Source organism: Conger conger, chromosome 2, assembly GCF_963514075.1.
Source record: "Conger conger chromosome 2, fConCon1.1, whole genome shotgun sequence".
In the NCBI taxonomy this organism is placed as follows: Eukaryota; Metazoa; Chordata; class Actinopteri; order Anguilliformes; family Congridae; genus Conger; species Conger conger.
The window spans coordinates 68,497,011-68,517,458 of record NC_083761.1 but is presented as its reverse complement, the minus strand read 5'-3'; positions in this window follow the sequence as shown (position 1 = coordinate 68,517,458).

The window sequence follows — 20,448 nt, the reverse complement described above, 5'->3', positions numbered from 1 at the left end:
GTGAAGAATGGGCTCTGCTGCCTTCACTCAGCGGAAGAGTGTGACGAGCGGCATGGCACTGCTCTAGCGTTAGCATCGCTCCCGGCAACGGGACTGGATACACAACCTGCGTCATCCTGCGGGCCAGGAACTGCCAGATCGCACACAGATCTGGGGCTGCAGTAGATGCAGCACCTGTGGGGAATGGAGCAGGAATCGGCAAGTCTGATTCACCTACTGCGAGGAAGGCTATCCTTTAGGCGCTGCATTTTGAATCATAAAGTCATACATATTTCAGATGAGACACAGCGCTGGACATGTGTCCAGGATTGTGTGTGGGAGGTAGTGTTGAATGACCCCCCCCCATCTCCCCTCAGTCTGTTTAAAGTGATTGTTATTTGACAGCAGCGTCTATTTCAAATGGCCTTTGGGGTTGTGTATGAACTTAAGAATGATAAATTCAGCTCTCAATTGTACCAAATTACTTTCAGCCGCTGTAGATACTGTAAACCAAGCATGTCCTTATTTTTTCCTTTTAACAACAAATGCAGCCTTTTGACATGAGTGTTCTATGAGGGTTCTTTGGAGCCAGTCAACAAAGATGACAAGAAAACATCAATATACCTGCATGGGATACGACCACGTCAAGCTGTTTCACCTTCCCCATGAGATGAGACACACAGGACAATCATATAACTTTGTATTCATTACAAATATGCCATGATGAATATATCATCCATATCAGCCATATTCCAAACATGAATTATGAATACCTTTGTCACTATTTTCATTTATTTTTTGCCATTTACGCCCCTTCAAGCCCAATGCAGCCAAATAAATCCCAAAGTCAGTAAACTTATCTAATGGAACCCTGTTCCCATAAAACATGTTTTGATGCAAATGTTGCCCAAACGGTTTATTGATCTCCAAAGAAGTTCTGTCAAAGTCACGGAGAAAAGTTCCAGGAATTGCATACAAACTATGGGCAACACCCCCTCGTGGCTATTAAGCCATAAAAAGAAATTGTGCAGGATGTCGGATGAATTTTAAAGGTACACTCTGCAGGATTTGTAGCCTTGCCGTCGCCCGGTGTTTACAATCAATGAAGTCTCCTCATCCGTCCTCTCACCTCTGTTTTTATATTTCATATCAGTTTTTATACCATTTTTTATTTTTATGTCTGTTTTTTTTTCCCATAGTTGTAACAAGTAAAACCAATTCTAAGATTGACTCTTGTTTTTGAACCGGTCTTGTCTGCTTATTTTTAAGTGTCACTGTATTTGTCTTTCTTCACCTCAGCCATTGCAGTAACTGGCTAGCTACCAATGCTCTGCTGAAACTTTATTTAATATTAATTGCTAACATTCCTGATGAAATCAACATGAATAATGTGGTAACCAACTCCCCTGGAATAGACTCAGACCCCCAGACTTGAGACAGCCCCAGCACGATTTATTTATTTACCAATGTACACAGGGAGAGCTTCTCAAGGGCAGTCCAAGAGAAACTTCCTGATACATTCATCCTTACCGACAATCCTTAGTCACTCCCATTAGAATGTATCCACCGATTACTACCCTCCACGCTGGCAAGCACCCATCTCTAAGCACAGCATCCCACTGAGTACTCCAGGGTGCCCTGCCCATCCCTCCTCCCTGCCCAGACCTCATGCCCAAGGCCTTGACATCCCAGCAGCGATCTGCACATTTAATTTCATTACAAGCTTTTATAAGCTAAACACAGAGATCCTGACCTCATTGACCTATAATTGTGGATTTATTTAAAGGGACAGAAAAGGGCCTGACCCGTCTGACCAGATGGACTCTGGTCAATAAAAGGCTACAAAATACTGAGTATATATGTGTACCTGTATACTGTACGTGTGCCTGTATGCTGTATGTGTACCTGTATACTGTATGTGTACCTGTATACTGTATGTGTACCTGTGTACTGTATGTGTACCTGTTTTACCATTTGGAATCCCTATTCCCCAGGGCCTAGACCCAATACTGCTTTGCAGCTTTCCCATACAAACTTCCGCAGCCAGCACTGGTAGGCCGCAATCCTCCCATAGTGACAGTATGAGTCCCAATACGCCACATCAACTACCCGCAATTATAATTACAATTATTTTAATAACCTAAATAACAAACATTTCCTGCAGTATTCCTAGTTTCCTTCTGACTTTCAAGGGCAATCTAGAAAATGTGATAAGTGTGCTTTTTGGAAATGTTTATCCTAACTTTCCTTATACCCCAGGAATGTTCTGTGATTGAAAAATGACCTGGGGGATAATATGCTTTTGGATCGTACTTCACTGTGATGCAATGTAAGGCACTTGCTATGTCATACAGTCCTGCAAACAAAGAAGGGGGTCCACAGGATGCTTGGGTCCAGTTAGACAACTTCATTTTTTTAGGCACTATGGGTTCATGCATCTAAGCGAGCACTAATGCTGGGATACTCAATCTCACCCAGCAAGGGCCGGTGTAGGTACGGATCCCTGGTGTAATGAATGACTACAGCTAAAGATTTTTAAACCGATTTAAAGCAATGTTACGATTTAGCAGCTACGTTGGGTATGGAGTTCACAGGAGCATTTACAGTGGCTACAGAGCAACCTCTCTCTCCCCTGTCCTGATCCTTCTTGACCTCTCTGCGGCGTTCGACACGGTCAACCACTCCATCCTCTTAGCCTCCCTGGCATCTACAGGGATCTGTGGCACAGCCTTAGAGTAGATCCAATCTTATCTCTCTGGCCGGTCCTCCCAGGTGTCCTGGGCTGGAGGAGTGTCAACCCCTCGCCCCCTTGTTACAGGAGTCCCCCAGGGCTCAGTCCTCGGACCCCTCCTCTTCTCCATCTACACGAGATCCCTTGGCCCCGTTATCTCTGCTCATGGCATCTCCTATCATTGTTATGCCGATGACACCCAATTCTTTCTCTCCTTCCCCCCATCAGCCACACAGGTCTCTACCCGTATCTCTGCCTGCCTGAGAGACATCCAGAGCTGGATGGGCAACCACCATCTAAAGCTCAACCCAGATAAGACGGAGGTGATCTTCATCCCTGCTTTAACCTCTCCCTTCTCTGATTTCTCCATCTCACTAGGGGATACCACAGTGACCTCATCCCCTAGTGCAAGAAACCTTGAAGTGGTGATGGACAACAGGCTACCCTTCTCCAAGAACATCACTACGGTGACCCGGGCGTGCAGGTTCTTCCTGTACAACATCCGGAGAATCCGACCCTTTCTCACCACCTACTCCACTCAGCTCCTTGTTCAAGCAATGGTCCTGTCCCGCCTGGACTATTGCAATTCTCTGCTGGCTGGCCTTCCAGCATCTGCCATCAGACCCCTACAACTCATCCAGAATGCTGCAGCCCATCTGGTATTCAATGTTCCCAGACATTCACATGTCACCCCCCTGCTCAGCAACCTCCACTGGCTGCCTGTTATGGCTCGCATCAAATTTAAAACTTTGGTGCTCGCATACCAGGCAGTTAAAGGATCAACCCCTGTGTATATTCAATCCCTTATCAAGACCTATACACCAACAAGATCGCTCCGTTCTGCCACTTCATGCCGTCTGGCGCCTCCCCCTCGCCACACCTGCACTTCACACTCACGACTGCTGTCTGTCCTGGTCCCATGGTGGTGGAATGACCTCCCGGTGAATGTCAGAACGGCAGACTGACATTGAAGACCCATCTCTTCAGGCTACACCTTTCCCTCCCCAACTCACAATCACTGTGATTAGCCTTAGACCGTAATGGCACTTATGTATAGATATCGTTACTTGTATAGGTATTGTTGTTTTTATTGGCTGTTGTTGTATTCTAGCTGCCAACAGTGGTATGCTAGTTTGAATGTTGATTGTACTCTTCAAGGGTTCTGAATTTCTGTATGTTTACACTAGGACTCAGAACTGTACTGTCCTCTCAGGTCTACTTTTGCACTTGTTCTTGTGATTGATTTGCACTTTGTTGTACGTCGCTCTGGATAAGAGCGTCTGCTAAATGCCACGTAATGTAATTTAAAGCAATGTTACGATTTAGCAGCTACGTTGGTTATGGAGTTCACAGGAGCATTTACAGTGGCTAGCTTGTTTGGGCTGAAGAGGTTTCTCACCTTTTAGAGTTACAGCCTTTCAATTCATTATTGCATCTAAAGAACTGTCTACACTGAAAACCATACCGGGAAGCAATTATGTTAGTAAAATGCTTTATTTCTGTAATACTGCATGAACCAGCCATGATATGATTGTGCTAAATGAACAGCAGGATGCAATCCAGAAGCTGTTTAATTTATGGGAATACAGGGGGCTTTTTATTAAAGCCACCTTTTTGAAAAGGGAAAACCAATACTTTTGAGATTTTTCTTTTGAGCTATAACTTATTCCATTCCCAGATTTTGTATGCTTTCATTCAACATGGTTCCCTTTTCACTGGAGTTTGAGCCTGAAATTAAGTACATTCAGGAATTTGGGTTTTATTGCCTCTCTTCAGTTCAGCTTGTGTTTCTGTTTGAATGCAGGTATAAGTAAACAACATACACTAGCAACAAAATTACATGCCAATCCATTACATGGTTTTTAACAGCCCGATAGCATCTATTTATAGCTGTGCCTTGACTCGTACACAGTTGTAACATGCCGTTCAACGACATAATCATAGAATCAGGGCACCCAATGGGCAATTAAATATCAATGCTCCGATAAAGGTTTTCTAAATCAAATGAGTAGCAATCAGGGCTAGGCTGACGATGACAAACTACTCCACACTTCAAACATCCTGTCTGTTAATAACCCTCTTACTTAGACCAATGTTTATCAATTTTAGGTCAACAGGAAGAGAATGTTTTCCAGGCTAGTCAAGTCTGGCTACTGGCTAGTCTGAGTGATGTTAAGGAATATTTGTTGTGTGTAAGATTTTGTCCTCATTGGTCTCTTTTGATTGTTCCTCAGCTACCAGCTCATAAAAAGACCAAAGGAGTAAAGGTAGGCTGTACTGCCTGGCTTGGCCCTCTGCCTCTTCTAAATTGTAACCACTACTCTTCACTAATAGCTCCCTTACTTCCACTAACTCATCACTAATTTCAAGCCATTCACTTTTATCATGTCTCACAGCATCTGCTTCATATCGAGTCCACATCACCAGATTAGATATTGTCCGGAGCCTTCTGTGTGTGTGTTCTGCATCTACTCAAGACAAAGGGCTCTAGCTCGGACTTGGCGCAACACGGCAATAACCCAAGCACAATTGTCCTTTTCCTGTCCAATGCCTGTTGAAATGGCTGTTCCACACAGCAGGATTACGGAGTTGGCTGGATAACTATACTGAGTAAAACCCAGAACCCACACAATTCTGAAGTGGACTGAAGTGAAAACAGTGGTTCCCGGTTTTTACCAGGTTAGCTACCCAGCTACCCTGGTAAAGCTACCCAACTCCATAATCCTGCTGTGTGGAACAGACCTCAGGTCTTGAGTCATGTTGCGGTGTCATTGTTTGAAGGCATGATATTAATAATTTGCCTGCACTGGCTACTGCATAATGTGTGCACTTTGTTTTTAGCCTCTACACCCTTCCCTCAAGAGGCTTTCCCTTTTGCCAGGCCGCCATTGTAAATAAGAATTTGTTCTGAATTACATGCCTGGTTAAAATACTTTTGCATTGCTGCAAATCCAAGATAAAGCCCTAAATGTACAACCAGTCTGAAAAGCAAAGGCAAAAATGGAAAAACAATTGAATTATTGTTAAGGTTGACTCTTCATGCTAAACATGCTATCCGAACCATGTTTACATACAATCGAGCACAAATACCTTTCAGCTTCCATGGACACGGAGCTTTCTGTCAGACACACATTTTTTCAGCTCATCTCACATGGGTAAAACTGACAGGTCTGAAGCTAGTTACACTCAAAGAAATGTAAAGAAAAAAATGTAAAGTCTACCCTCAACCGTAAGGCAGCATTTTTTTGCTTTCATTCTCCACATAGACCGCTTCTGTAGAGGATGCAGTTTCTCTCGCAGGGCAGGAAATGACCTGTTTTTTTTAAGTGCTTCAAAGGGGGAAAGTAGGCTATATCAAGACACGTAATGGAGGTGAAAGGAAGAACAGCACACAGGGTTTGTACTATGATTCTCTTCATGTTCGGCAAATATGATGAGCAAAATGGAGGATGGCTAGAGCATCGCGTAAGTATGGAGTCGTCCCAGCATTTCCCAGCACTGTGACAGGTCAAGCCATCTTCAATGGCTTAATTCTGCCAATCTAAGAAGCTTTAGTACTGTCACTGCCCTGCGGCGGGGGGGGGGGGGGATCGGAGGAACAAAACTTAAAAGTTGTCTAAAATGGCAGCTTAATCCAGTCCTTCGCTGGGATATGACTCAAATAGCCTGCAGTTAGAAAGACTTCCTGTTTTGGAAAGATCTTTTCCCTGTAGCTTAACTCAGTCAGGGAAGAAAGTCCAAAAATAATAACTCTCTCTAGCTCCAGTCAATTTTGTAGCCTGAAGCTGCATTATAGCAAATATCACTGTACACCCAGCAAATTCTCAAACATTGTACTTAGCGGACTGGGAGGTCTGGAAAAGCATATACTGTCCCTAGTTCTCTCACTCCTCCCGACAGTAAATGTCTGTTCAGTGAACTCCTCTACAGTGATGGAGCAAGGTCCCAAAAGACAAGCCTTTTCACTAATCGGGTATAAATGTGGCAGGGTGTGAACCGATAGTGTAAACTCAGCCTTGTGCTCTTACCATTTCTGACTGACATTTACCAAGGCATACAAAGACTGATTTTATTAAAGAAAAAAAAGGACCAAACCACATCACCACGCCATTGCCCCATCCTCATCCTCATTTGCATCAACTTCAACATAATTCAAGAAAAAGAAAATGTATTCTGGTCTCACCTGGTGTGTAGGGACGCTCTCTTTTCTCCTTTCTTGAATTTCTTGAATAGAGCTCAGAACATCTTCCCTCTAATACATACACTAACTACAAGCCTTCTTCGCTTTCAGTTTTAAATTAATGTCATGACATCATGTAGCATGGCACCCAGAAATAAAGGGCATCTTTCTCTTCAACCCTTCAAAGCTGCTCTAGACTCTGAAGAAAGCCCTCATAGTGCATTAAGCTTCTAAACACATTACAGCATCAGCAGTTCTCTAGATAAAATGACTGCCTCCATGTGCGAAACACAAACTGTTATCTTCGCCCGAACTCTGAGTGCTTTTATTAATGACGTCTACTTTACTGTGTATCGATCCCAACGATAGAAAAATAAATGAGGAAACAAAATAAATGCCAATTTCTACAAGCCATTGTTTGAGTCAGAATCAATGGTAAAGAGTGATGTTGAAAGGACTCGGCTATTAGTGGAACATGCTTAATTACCTGCATTGAAGGTCTCTGCACTGGGCATGAGGGTGGATAACAAGAAGACCCTCTGTAGGCAGAGACCAGAGTAACTGTAGGATGGCACTTAATGTCAAATACCTGATGAGAAATAGACCAGCTTCCCATCTTCTCTTTGCGATCTTAATTTCTGCCATTCTTTATTTTTCCCTATTAATCAAATCACCAGTCAAAAAGTACACCCCCCCCCTCCCCACACACACACACACACCCACGCACACACACACACACACACACACACACACCCACAAACACACACCCCACACACACACCAGAACATATGCATATTTTCATAAACCAGGTATGCCTACCCCTCCACAGGCTCGTACACAAACACACTGCTGGAGTGGATGCATTCAGCATCTGCTTCCTGACTGGGGGCAGGGCAGTTTTGCATCAGCAGACATGTAGTTAACTGGTTGTTATAATGGCTGATTATATAATGGGGAGAAAACATTAAAGGGTAACAAGCCAAACTTGATCAATAAACCTGGAAAGTGTATGAAGCTGTCATTTTCTAACTCAAGGATATAGTACACGGGTGGGCAATTCCAGTCCTGGAGGGCCTGGTTCAGTTATTGGATCACAGTAAAGCTTTTCACATAGGAACACAAGAACAGGTCTTTTGCTGTCATTCATGCACCTCTGATATAGTGATACTGTTGGACCTAGAAAGTGGGCAGGGCTGGGGCATGCATTCCACCTATTAACCAACGCTTGGCAGCCTTCAGAGCGTCACTGGTGCAATGCCCAGCTGACATGATATTACCAGTGACCTTGTACATGGGCCCTGATGGACAGAGGTGTTCCGGGCCAGACTTTTCCCTCTTCCCATTGCTGCAACCCCGACCAGTCGATAATGCAATCCTTAAACAGTCCAAGTTGTGAGCAGGAGTAATTACCTCCTTCATTATCTGTCCACATCTCTCATTATGCTGCAAGTAGCTTTTATTAGCATTCAGCCAGTCTGCTGTTGGACCAAAACCCCAGTTGAGATCATTTTGACAGGCTGCAGTCATGCTGCGTGACCAGCTTGCTCAATTACTGACCATTATCCCAGGCCAGGGCAGCCGGGGATCACACATACCTGGAGGGTGGACTTGCCACTGCCTGGCCTTACCAATGTCCTGCATCTCCATCCACCGTGTGAAAGGATATGCACTGCTGAAATAATCTCTCTTCAGTGTTTTGGTCTTGTAGTGAGACTGAAAATAATAATTTTTTTATCTGAAGTATAAAATGTTAGAAAATTACTCACCTCTGTCTCATATTTTTGTCTAATTTCAACAACATTTAAAAACATTTATTAGAAGTAAGATGTATATGTATTTTAGTCTTATACTAAATATAAGACTAAAATACTTGGTAATTGACTTATTTTAGTTTTTTTGCAGTGTGTACATTGGACCAAAGAAACCTGAAAAGGTTACTCCTTGAGAAGTGGATTTCTCTGAAATGTTATTTTGTAGAATTGTATTGTGGTGCTATTTGTTGTAGCAGTATTTTTGTTTCAGCAGGGAATGTAATTATTCTGTTCAACACAACATCAACGCTGTGGCCCAGTAGTGGCTCTCTGTCTAAAGCTTATTGATCGGTAATAAATGACAAATTAGCAGGCAGGAATGGTGGAGGATGTGACATCAGCTGAACCCAGTGACATGGCAGCCCATTATTACACTTACTTGTGGCATTTTTGACACCCGCCTGGCCAAAATCGTGGTGCAGGATCCCAGAGGAGGAAGTGCAGATATTGCATACTGTATGTTGTTTTGCCTCTGTGCTCCAGCACATTGGATTTGAAATGAAACCACGGATGTGTGTAGACTGTAAGCATTAGTTTCGGGGTATTTGCATTCATATTGGGCAATCCATGTATAAATTGCAGCCCTTTCTATACATTGTCCGTCCCCCCGGGGAGCAAAAGTAATGGGACACTTGGCTGTTCAGGTCTTTGTATCATTATTCCATGCACAAGAAAGCTAACAAAAGGTCCAGAATTAATTCTAGGTGTGGAATTTGCATTCAGAGTCTCAAGATGAGGAGGAAAGAAATGTAAATGCCAGTAAAGCAAGTCATCATGAGGCTGAAAAATAAAACGAAATGAATTAGGCATGGCCAAAACATTGAGTTTGTCAAAATAAACTGCTTGATGCATTGTCAAGAATGCAAGAATGCACTGGTGAGAGCAGCAATCGCAAATGACCTGGTAGACCACCAAAGATCACTGTTGTAGATTACCAGCATCAGCAGTTCTCTAGATAAAATGACTGCCTCCATGTGCGAAACACAAACTGTTATCTTCGCCCGAACTCTGAGTGCTTTTATTAATGACGTCTACTTTACTGTGTATCGATCCCAACGATAGAAAAATAAATGAGGAAACAAAATAAATGCCAATTTCTACAAGCCATTGTTTGAGTCAGAATCAATGGTAAAGAGTGATGTTGAAAGGACTCGGCTATTAGTGGAACATGCTTAATTACCTGCATTGAGCCAGATCATACGAAATCCACGACTCAGTAGATTCAACAGTAGATTCTGTCAAATTACGGTATTATTTTTTTAACCGAGTTGTCCAGCCATCCATGTCTGCTAGTCAGAGAAAGGAGATATTGAACTGCATCACCCTGCGTCTGATGCTTTGGGGACTTTCAATTGTGAAGAAAAAATAAATTTAAAAAATCACTGGATGACACATTGCAGCAGGACAGACTTCAGGCAGTCATCACATGAAAAGGGCGTGTGACCAAGTACTGAATCTGATGACTTTATTTAAGATTTTGTTAATTTGTCCTATTACTTTCACTACTCTAAAATTGGGGGACTTATAAAAAGGTCTGCAAGTCCTGCATGGATCACCCGATACAGATACAAATACCCTCAAATTCACGGTGCCACTCTGCAAGCTAACCTCATATTCACTTTTTAATTTCAAATCGATGGTGCTGGAGTACATAGCCAAAAAAACAAACAAACAAACAAACAAACAAAAAAAGGATTGTGTCACTATGCGTGTCTGTATGTGCATCTGTCTGAATTTTATTTTATAAATGCCTGTTTTAACATTTAAGATCTGTACAAAACATTAGCATTCACATGTCTGACTGTGAGGATACAGCCACGATGTAATAGTGATTGTGCCATAGAGGGGATGACAAAACCACTCTGATATTATATCTGCCTGGTGTGTACAAATGCCCCGAGAAGAAATGAATCTCCCTCTGGAAGTCATTTGCATTCGCTCCTGCTCTCCACCCTGCACTTGTTATATTACATGCTATCAAACAAATGGCAGTTGCTAATGGTGTCAGCGGACTTCAATTAGTTCACTGTCATGCTCTGTTGCACTGTCCTTTCTCGGAGAGGGTCTCAAATTGTTGGAAATGCCAGAGCCATTAAGTCAGAATGTTTAATGGGTCTGTAAACGCAGGTGGGGATAAAGATAGGGAGGGTGCTTCTCTGCAGCTCAGAAGATCCTCAGGAATCGCTGGAACATTGATACCACACCGATGATAGGACATCAGCCTGAAGCCTTAGCATTTCAGTCCACTTGCTCATACAGTTACATAAATGGCATAATGCACTGTAGAAACGACAGCCACGGACAATTATTTGAAGCTCACAGGGGCACAAACAGAGGAGAAAGCTCTCAAGTAAATAATTTGATAAGAAGTAGTTGAATTTTAGGGTATACAGAAAAGTGTAATTTGGTGAAAAACTAAACCCCTAAACTCTAACCAAACTGAGTAATTCCAGATTACCCCAGATAAGGTTGGGGGTGCAGCCATCTCAAAATGCACCCTCTCCCCCCACATACACACACACACACACAAAATAAATGAATAAAGGCACAATTTAAAAAAAGGCCCCACCAGCAGTTTCTGGATGCGTTCAATACTCAATTGAATTCATGGTGTTCACTGATTAGTGGCTTCACCAGCTCCTGTTTGCCAATGCAGCAGTGATGGATTACCCATGGTTCTGCTCTGCTGCAGCTCTGTCCCCCTGCCTGATCCCATACCCGTAACACAATCCAACAGCAGGTAACGGCCACCTTAAGACTGACGTGAAGGCGAGTAATTCACCAGAAATGGAAGATCTGAAACTGTCCTGTTCGGGAGACATCTGTGGGAGGATTAGCGTGGCTGCGTTTGTGTTTGAACTAAATAAATAAATAAAATGAGAGCTGAATGACAAGCATAGATTAATTTATTCAAAGCAAAAAGATTTTTAAAACCTCTGAGGGCATTCAAAAGGTAAAAGAGTGAGCGCCGCTAAGCGTGAAAGTTATTTTGCCCTCTCTTTTTGCCCCACTAATGCAAGGGTGACCCTGTCGGCACCCATGTGTGAAAGACACATTGGCATTGTGGGCAAGAGGCACACAGATGGCTGCAGTGCCGGCGGTGGCAAACTATGGCATTGAGTCTTACCGTTAGAGATTACTGTACCTGCTCTGCCTGCTTGCTTTGCTATGGGCTGTGTGTCACTAGGACCTGCCTGCTTGCTTTGCTATGTGCTATGTGTCACTAGGCCTGCCTGCTTGCTTTGCTATGTGCTATGTGTCACTAGGCCTGCCTGCTTGCTTTGCTATGTGCTATGTGTCACTAGGCCTGCTGCAGTGTGGATATCCTTTTCAGCTAGGAAATTGCTCCATTATGCTTTCCAAATGAAGGACGGAGAGTGCTTTCAGGTACTGGATGGTTATATGTCCTTGCTATCGTGCCCAACCTTTTCAGACATTTTATTTGTGTTGGCTTAATTAAAATTCAGCCGGCATGCCTTTCATGCTTGCAACAGTCAACAGCTCGGATGAATTTTCCAGTTTGTCTCGCTGAGCACACATTGGCACCGCAATCGGAACTGCTGAAAATGAAATAATTCCAGGTTTGATGCCACTCCGATGGCCTGACGCACTGGTTAGCAGGAGATAATATACTATGTCAGTGCGAACCATTATATCTGTGCTTTCATGCAAATGGCGTCAGTGTCAGTGTCATGAGTCACAGCAAGCTGTTCTACAATCCCCGGTGGGAAGGCGTTTGTAACCGACAATTACAGCGAACATAAGCATTCTGTGACTCGTCTGCATGAGTCGCGTTAGCAGCCACTGAATGTCACATGCGATAATTTTCAGGGTGACAAATGGCTGATGAAATTTTACTGTGACTAAATAAATGATGAAGTGAGCCAGGGTGACCCACGGTGAATGACATGTTATAAATGCTCCATATGTGACATCTGACCGAGACGCCCTCTGCCGCAATAATAACAAAGCTGCTTAATCACCATAACATCCAGCTGTGTGTGTATCGGTGAGCACTGGGCAGATGTGTGCATGTTTCCTTCGTTATCCGTGTGCGTGTGTGCACATGTATCCGCATAATTTCATATGTGTGCATGCCTCTATAGCTCAGCATTTTTGCTTCAGTGTTTTCCAATATTTTTATATTCACAGACAGAATATGTAGCTTCACCCGATACCGGTTTTCCCTGAATAAATATCTGGATGCTGTCTGAAAGGGCCACCCTGGCAAACGCAATCTCCTGTCTGTGTCTGTGACTCAGCCCCGGTGGCAGTACACGTCTCCTTTCCCATGCACCTGAAGCCAAAGTGAAAAAGCAGTCGGGGTTCAAACTCTCAATCTCCTATTCACAGCAACATTCATCAAGAAATGCTATAGCATCACCTGACCGGGCGACAGAACCAGCTCTATGCCCAGGCTCTACTGCCTCTCCAGCCTGCTGGAGACCCTTTTCCCCATGGTGATTCATGGCTTTAATCATGAGGGCCATGCAGAACCCCCCAAACCCCGCTGCCCCCTCCATCCTCAGCACCCCTCCATCCTGTTCAGATCGCTGTGGTGCCTGGGCAGGTGATTGCCTCCTGGGGGAAGGCAGGTTCTGAAGATTTTTTTTTTCTCATATGGGAAACCAAATGAATTTTCTCTGAAGGCCAGAGGGTTAGAGCTGCCAGGTGCGGAGTAATTGGAGGAGTGAAGAGAGGCTTAGGGCACTCTGTGTGACCGCTGGCTGGAGAGAGAGAGCAGGCAGGAGAGGGAGAGGTGTCAGTCAGTGTGGATGCGGTTGACTGCAGGTCTCCTCAGATGCCATGGAGAATGATTAGGGTACTGTAACTATGACAGGCCAGGGAGAAAAATGTTGATTGGCATCACGGAGTCACAGTGATCAGGAGCACAAGTTGATTGGGCTAATGTTTGAATGTTGTCAGGTGCAGCACCTGTATGTTGTCAGGTGGAGTTTTTCAGAATATTTCTATTCAGGCTTCCACTCCTGCTCTCCTCTACCCTTAACTCCTGACACCCGATAGATTTAGGTTTAACTGTACTTAGTTATTGCATCATCCCTGAGAATGAAAAAATGAGACGCTGTAAGTAGAAGAGATGTCAGCACAGCGGTAGAGGAACAGCGCTTTAAGGGCTCCGTCTTTAAAGCGGATGTGTGTTTGCCCAACGTGAGCTCCAAAGCTTCATCTGACTAAGATGAGAAGCTCATTTTCAGCTCTGATTCCATTCATGCGGAACTCTCCGGAGTCCCTTCTTCTTAAGCCAGATCATACGAAATCCACGACTCAGTAGATTCAACAGTAGATTCTGTCAAATTACGGTATTATTTTTTTAACCGAGTTGTCCAGCCATCCATGTCTGCTAGTCAGAGAAAGGAGATATTGAACTGCATCACCCTGCGTCTGATGCTTTGGGGATGGTGGATGTGAAAGTTAATTAAAAGGAGGCTTTGAGGACATTTTAATTTCTCTCATCATCAAAGTGCTCTACATGACTGCGGTCAGGGATCCGAGATTGCGTCACACATCTATGAGGGTCAGTAGCTCATTATTAATCAGCAGCCATATTGATAATGGAATCTGTGGATGACTCGGGATCAGGCTCAATACAATGCAAAAACCAAAGAATAAGTCGATCTAAAGTATTTTAGTCTTATATTTACTTAATTATACTTTTTTCTATTACTTCTGAGGTGGGATGGTTGGACAGGATTTCCCAATGGTGTAAGAACTTCACTTGTCAAGGAAACACTAACTTGGAAAAAAGCTAATCTTTTCTACTTTAGAGAAAAAAAGAAGATTTTAAGTCTCACTACAAGACAAAAACACTTTTTGGCAGTGTAATTTCTGGTTATCATATATGAATGTATTGTAACTAAAAGAGCTGTCATTTACTAGAAAGAGGCCATGAGCTCCGAAAAAGAGAGAGAAGGCTCCATAGTAAACACACGTAGAGGCATTAGCAGGTCACACCTACTGTAGCTGAGCCGCTGAACGCATCACTGCTTCAAGAGTATGGCTGAATTAAGGCGAAGATGGACATAAATCTGTGCTTCCCAGATCATTGAGTGCTGTCAGGTCTCACTGTGGGAGAGTTCATCATCCATCATTATAGAAGGGGGTCTTGGTGGCGCTTCTGGGCTGTGAGGAGAGGGGGCGAGGTTTATATGTCCTACCAATGAGAAGCTCTTTGGTTCATGCCAATGTGTCCTCGGTCCTTGCGTGACCCGGAAATTGACTGAGGTCCACCATCGTTAAAGACATTGCAGTCTGTTAAATGCTCTCAGGAGGAGCGAGGATCGAGGAGTGAGCAGGACCCTGGAGGAGACTTCAGGAAGAACGCACAAGTGCAGATTTTCTGTCAGCATTTTTTCAGAAGCCGTGACACATACGTAAAGGATCCACCTGCAGATCTCCACATCTGCTCTGTCTGTAAGCGATGTTACCTCACACTGACGCTTGTCTGAGTAAAGGATGTTCCATTTCCCGAATACGCAACACCTCGATTCCTTTGGGCTCGTATCATCTTTGCATATCTTCCTCCGTAGGGTGCAGCTAAGGAGTGAGGAAAGGGTGCGAGGAAGAGTGAAAATATCGACTGAAATGAACCCCTTGTGGCTGGTGTAACTTGATGGCATAGCACAGCACCGTTCCTCCTCAGCTGCTTTCCCTCTAGAGGTCTCCAGGGGGCGATGTTCTGTCCCCACCAGCTCTGGCCCGTCTTCCTCTCACAGCCAGATGCCCTGTCCCTGTTGTGCAGCTCTGCAGTGCTGAGAGCTGTCAGCCATCACTCCTGCAACCACCATGCTGCACTGCCACTGGGCTCGCCAGAGCAACACTACCTCAGAGATACAGGCACAGAGGAGATTTTCATTTCTGTTCTTTAGGGAACACATTTACCCAATTTACCCTCAAAGTACCATAATGTTCTATTTAGCTATTAGCACAAAAGGTGCAAATCAATTACGAATCACTAGCTAGGGGTACACAGTTTTATGAACCAATAGGGTACTACCCCAGTCGCAAGCTTTTGTACTTTCATTCTGTAATTACTTTTTTTCTGAATGTATACTATATGTCCAAGTAAATAAATTAAGGAATGGGCCTAATATTATTGACCTATGATATATTGTGCAACAGCTATACTATACTGTATGACTAATATATCACTCTAGTTTCTTTTAAGTGAATGAAAGGGGAAACGCCTAGTCTTGTGAAGAGATCAAGCCTTTCCAGGCATTTTTGAAGGTTGCAAAAGGCAGCATGAAACAAGCCGGCAAAGGCTGTCACTGCGGCCATCACTCAAAGCTCAGCTGCCTCTGTGCGCAGGAAACAGCGGGGCTGAGGGAGCAATGTTGGAGGGAAGCTGAGGCTGGTCATGGATATGATGAAAATGCAAGCTGACTCCTCTCCTTTCCCTCAAGGAGAAATGTTGATATTTGAGTGGGCAAGTAGTGCTGTTTTAATTAGTGTTCCTCCACCTGTGAGGCAGCACAAAATAAAATCTAATTTTGAGGTGGAGGGAGACCGTGTTTGAAGCTACTGCCTGATAAGTAAATTAGATTGCTGTAAAGTCCACCCTGTGAATAAACTTTATAGGAAAAACTAATTACTTTGTTTGCCTCATCAGTATGCACTACCGTCAACACAATAAGGCTAATAAACTCTTGTTTTATTGGACAGGTAGAGAGGATTAATGTCATTTGGAGAGCTTAATGACAAGTAATTTGCATTCGGCATTCCAATTACAGATTTGGATTAATTAACTTTTTTTTTCTTTTTCCTCAGTATTTTTAAATAAAACCGTGCAATCCAATTATCATGCATTCAATAAAAAATAAATAAATAAGGAATTGTAAATTGATAGGTTTGGAATGTTAAGAAGGAGCTAATTAAATTAAACTGGATCTCTTGTCTTTGCAGTAAGAACCTGCCAGTTCTTGAACTCTGTATTGCACCGAACCAGCCGATCTATGTGTTGGTTTTTATTCCAACCAGTTTCCTTAATTTTAGTCTTCTGCCCACTCTATAAACTACAATGGTTCACTTAAGAGCAGAAGTTGCCACAAAATCCTGAAACCGATCGGCCCTTGCTGTGCACCCCTGGTATGGATGAAGAATCTTTGTAATGAACACAAGAGTGGTGTGAACACAAAATGGCACACAATGACTGACTCATTTGACTCCCACACTTGCCTTAACAGTACACACAAATGGTTAAAATGAATATATCACTACTGATATAGGCCACAGAGGCTGTCACGGCTGTGGAATTAATGAGACCAAAATCAGTAATCATTAAAACAGTCAAATAAATGACTTGCATACATATATGGTGGTCACAGTGGCGCAGTTTTTTCCCCATTGGATACAGTTGAGGAATTATACTATATCTCTAGATAAAGCAAACCATCTGATATTATACTTCATTTGGATGCGCTACGTTTCATGCTCTTTGTTAAAATGGAATAAAATGAAAAGTAAGATAGACAGTGTTACAGTACACAAATCAATTTGCTTCACTTTTCAACACAAAAACAGGCTCCTTTTCTAAGGCACTTTATCACACTCGCCCAGGAGCCTTATCTCCCTCCCGCTAATTCAGTGGCACAGCTCATGACTGGGTAATGATTTCTCACAAAGGGCACGCAATGAAATACATCGCAAGATGAGAAATTATCTGGCTTTTGCTGGCTTTGTTTTCAAAAAAAATTAGCTGATGATTTTTGTATATGGACCAAAATCAAATTAGAACCTTTGAAACACGAGGGACTGAAAGCAAGCCTTCTGAATGTTTTCTTACCATTGCACTCCATTCACCCCCCTCTCCCCCTCTCCCTCTCTATCTACCTCTCTCTTTCTGTCTCTCTGTCTCATTCTCTTTTTCCTCTCTCTCAAATTGAAATTCAAAATGCTTTACTGGCACGAAATGCATTCGTAAATATTGCCAAAGCAGATGGGAATCAATTACAGTATACAATACGTCTAAATACAGCACAGTCAATAATAATGAGTGACAACAATGCTAATCAACAGTTGTATAGGAAGATAACCTCTTGTCTCTTAGGTCTACTTTAATGCTTTTTATATACTCCAAAATCAAATTATACCTTTGAAAACATGAGGGATTGGTACCCCTCTCTCTCTCTCTCTCTCACTCTCTTCTCACATTCCCTCTCTCTCCCTCCCCCCCCCCCCTCTCAGTGCAGGGCGATGCCTGTTTGATTTGTAGTGCGGCGGTGCTGGTCTGCTCTTATTGTGAATGGCATGTTTAAAGGCCGGGATGCCATCTGGCCCCACCTGTGCTGATTGATGTGGCTGTGCAGCGGGTGCCAAGGACAGCATGGCCCTGCCACAGGACCCATGCAAATGAGCAGGAGAGCGGACGTCAACAGACTTCCCCAAACGGGGTTCAAACCCTCGTCCCGCGGAGCCTCTCACGCAGAGAGAGAGGACACACCTGCTATTTAAACTGCGAGTGCGGCCATTTTTTGGCAGTGGGAGACGGGGGCCCCTGCTGTAGAAATGGAGGCAGTCTGAACACGAGGTGTTTATATTCACATTTCCTGGGGCCTGCAGGCAGCCTCTGTGTTCAGAGTGGAGCCTTAAAGCAGAGAATGTTTACCTTTGACTAATGCTGGGAGAGCTTTGGCAGTTTCCCCTCGAGCATTTCGCTCCTCAAAGACACGGTGTACACGAGGGATTTGCGTGCAGGGAAGAAACCACAGGGTCACGAGGAGCCTGTGGCAACTTTTTTTCAGTCATGTCGATATATCAGTGGTTCCCGGAAGACAGATTTAGAGTTTGTCATCACAATGTCATTTTTGGCCCCACAGAGCTTCTGATCTCTCCTCCGCTCCAATCTGAATGTATTTTTATGTGCATTTCTAAATGGACGGATCGAAATGTTGTCGTCTCTTGTGAATTTGATCTAACTGCCTATGGATTTGAGACTAGCTCTTCAATTTCTTGACATTCGCCATACTTCAACTAGATTGGGTTCATTTAAGGCTTTCAGGAGATGCCAAATGTATGGTTATGCCTCGGAATTCAGCGTGAAAATAGCTGTCACAGTGATACAAGGCATCGTTTGCTGTCTGCTGTGGCGAAATCACCTAGAAAAAATTGGCCCATCGTGTTCTCGCTTGGCGATTGATCAATCACACACTCGGTTCCAGCGGATAATCACTGGCTGTACCACTGCGCATTCATATTCTGCTACACATACGGTGGGATTATGCAGAGAAAAAGTTCCCTCTGCAGCTGAGGATGGGGTATGATCAGTCCCTTGGTGAGGAACATGGCGTTTTAGCTTTAGCTAAGCACACCCTTTACTGTGCAGCGAAGGCCGTGAACCAGATCTGCCTCTATTGCTTTGAATCAAACTTTGGCGGCAGATGCCAGTGAAATAGCAGAGAGTGCTGTGGGTGTTTAAGGAAGGAGAAGGCAGAGCAGCTCAGGAATGCATATGTTTGCCACAAAGGAGAATATCACCGTCTTGCAGCAGAGGGGTTTCTTCATCCTGGGGACCTGCTGTGGAAACTGGCTCCCGCTCGTAAACCACACTCACCTATCTGAATACCAATGAGCTGTTGACAATTCTAAATTAGTTTGTTTTCAGAAAAATGACTTGCGGTACATTCTGAAGTTCATATCATGTCGGAAATGGCTACAGTGTATGTGTCAGACTGTGCCAGCGCAAACTGTGGCTGGCAGCCACAGGGTCAGGCTCGTTTGGGTCTCTAGCATCGCTCTCCAGCAACTCTCGCTCTTATCGATCGGTTGCCTGGAGTCTGCTCGCCAAAGCTGCACATAAAGTGTCTTCCGCCGGCTGAGGCCTGCGCTAGCTTCACCTCTGGGGCGCGGTGGGAAAAGAAGCGACTGGTGACAGCACGCGTTTAGGAGGAGAGCCACGGATGTGTACACTCCATAAATCTGCCCCCGCGGAGCTTGCTGCTTTAGCATGGCTGTAAATAGCTCACTGGACTCCAAAGTAGGGAGGGAATTGGGATTGGCACATTTATATTTTTTAAAGAAATGGGTTTGTATGCCATGAAGAATAAATATGCTGCATTCACATCCCAGGACAATCAGTCAATCAGAAGAGCCAATGCTGTGTGTTGTGTAATGTGCTGTAAGATAAATGGTTCCTGAAGGGTGATGTTTTTACAGTAAATCGATTAAATTATACAGTGACAGATGGACAGGTCCTAATTGCTGAGTGTGTGGTCACCTGGTCACTGAAACTAAACTATTTGTGAAAAATGAAGAGTTCAGTGACACAGCAAATAGCAATGAGTCAAGGGTGCATGAGGGGGATTGAGTGAAAGTACAAATTATTTTAGAACTTTTAGAACTATTTGTTTTAAACAACCTTAACTGTTCAAGGTTGCCTTTGACAAAACCCAGCACAATGGGCCTCCAGGACTAAGTCTGAAAACCGGGCTTAAGGTGAGAGGCGTTAGTGCTTTTGTTCAGGGTCTCGCTTCTGTGGCGAACTAATTGCCTGTTTTGGATTACACAGAGGAAAAGAGCCACTACTTTTATATAGTATGTATCTATATTTCACTCTCACATTATGTGGCCCACAATTCAGTAAGTATTTGATTGTATTGGATTGCCTTTCCTGTCTCAGTGTTGTGTTTCGGCAACACTGTCTACCATCCCTTTAATTACCTTCAGGGCCAGTCCTTTCTTCTCTTCCTTTCTGATACACATGCACACATGTACCCATTGTACTCAGTAGT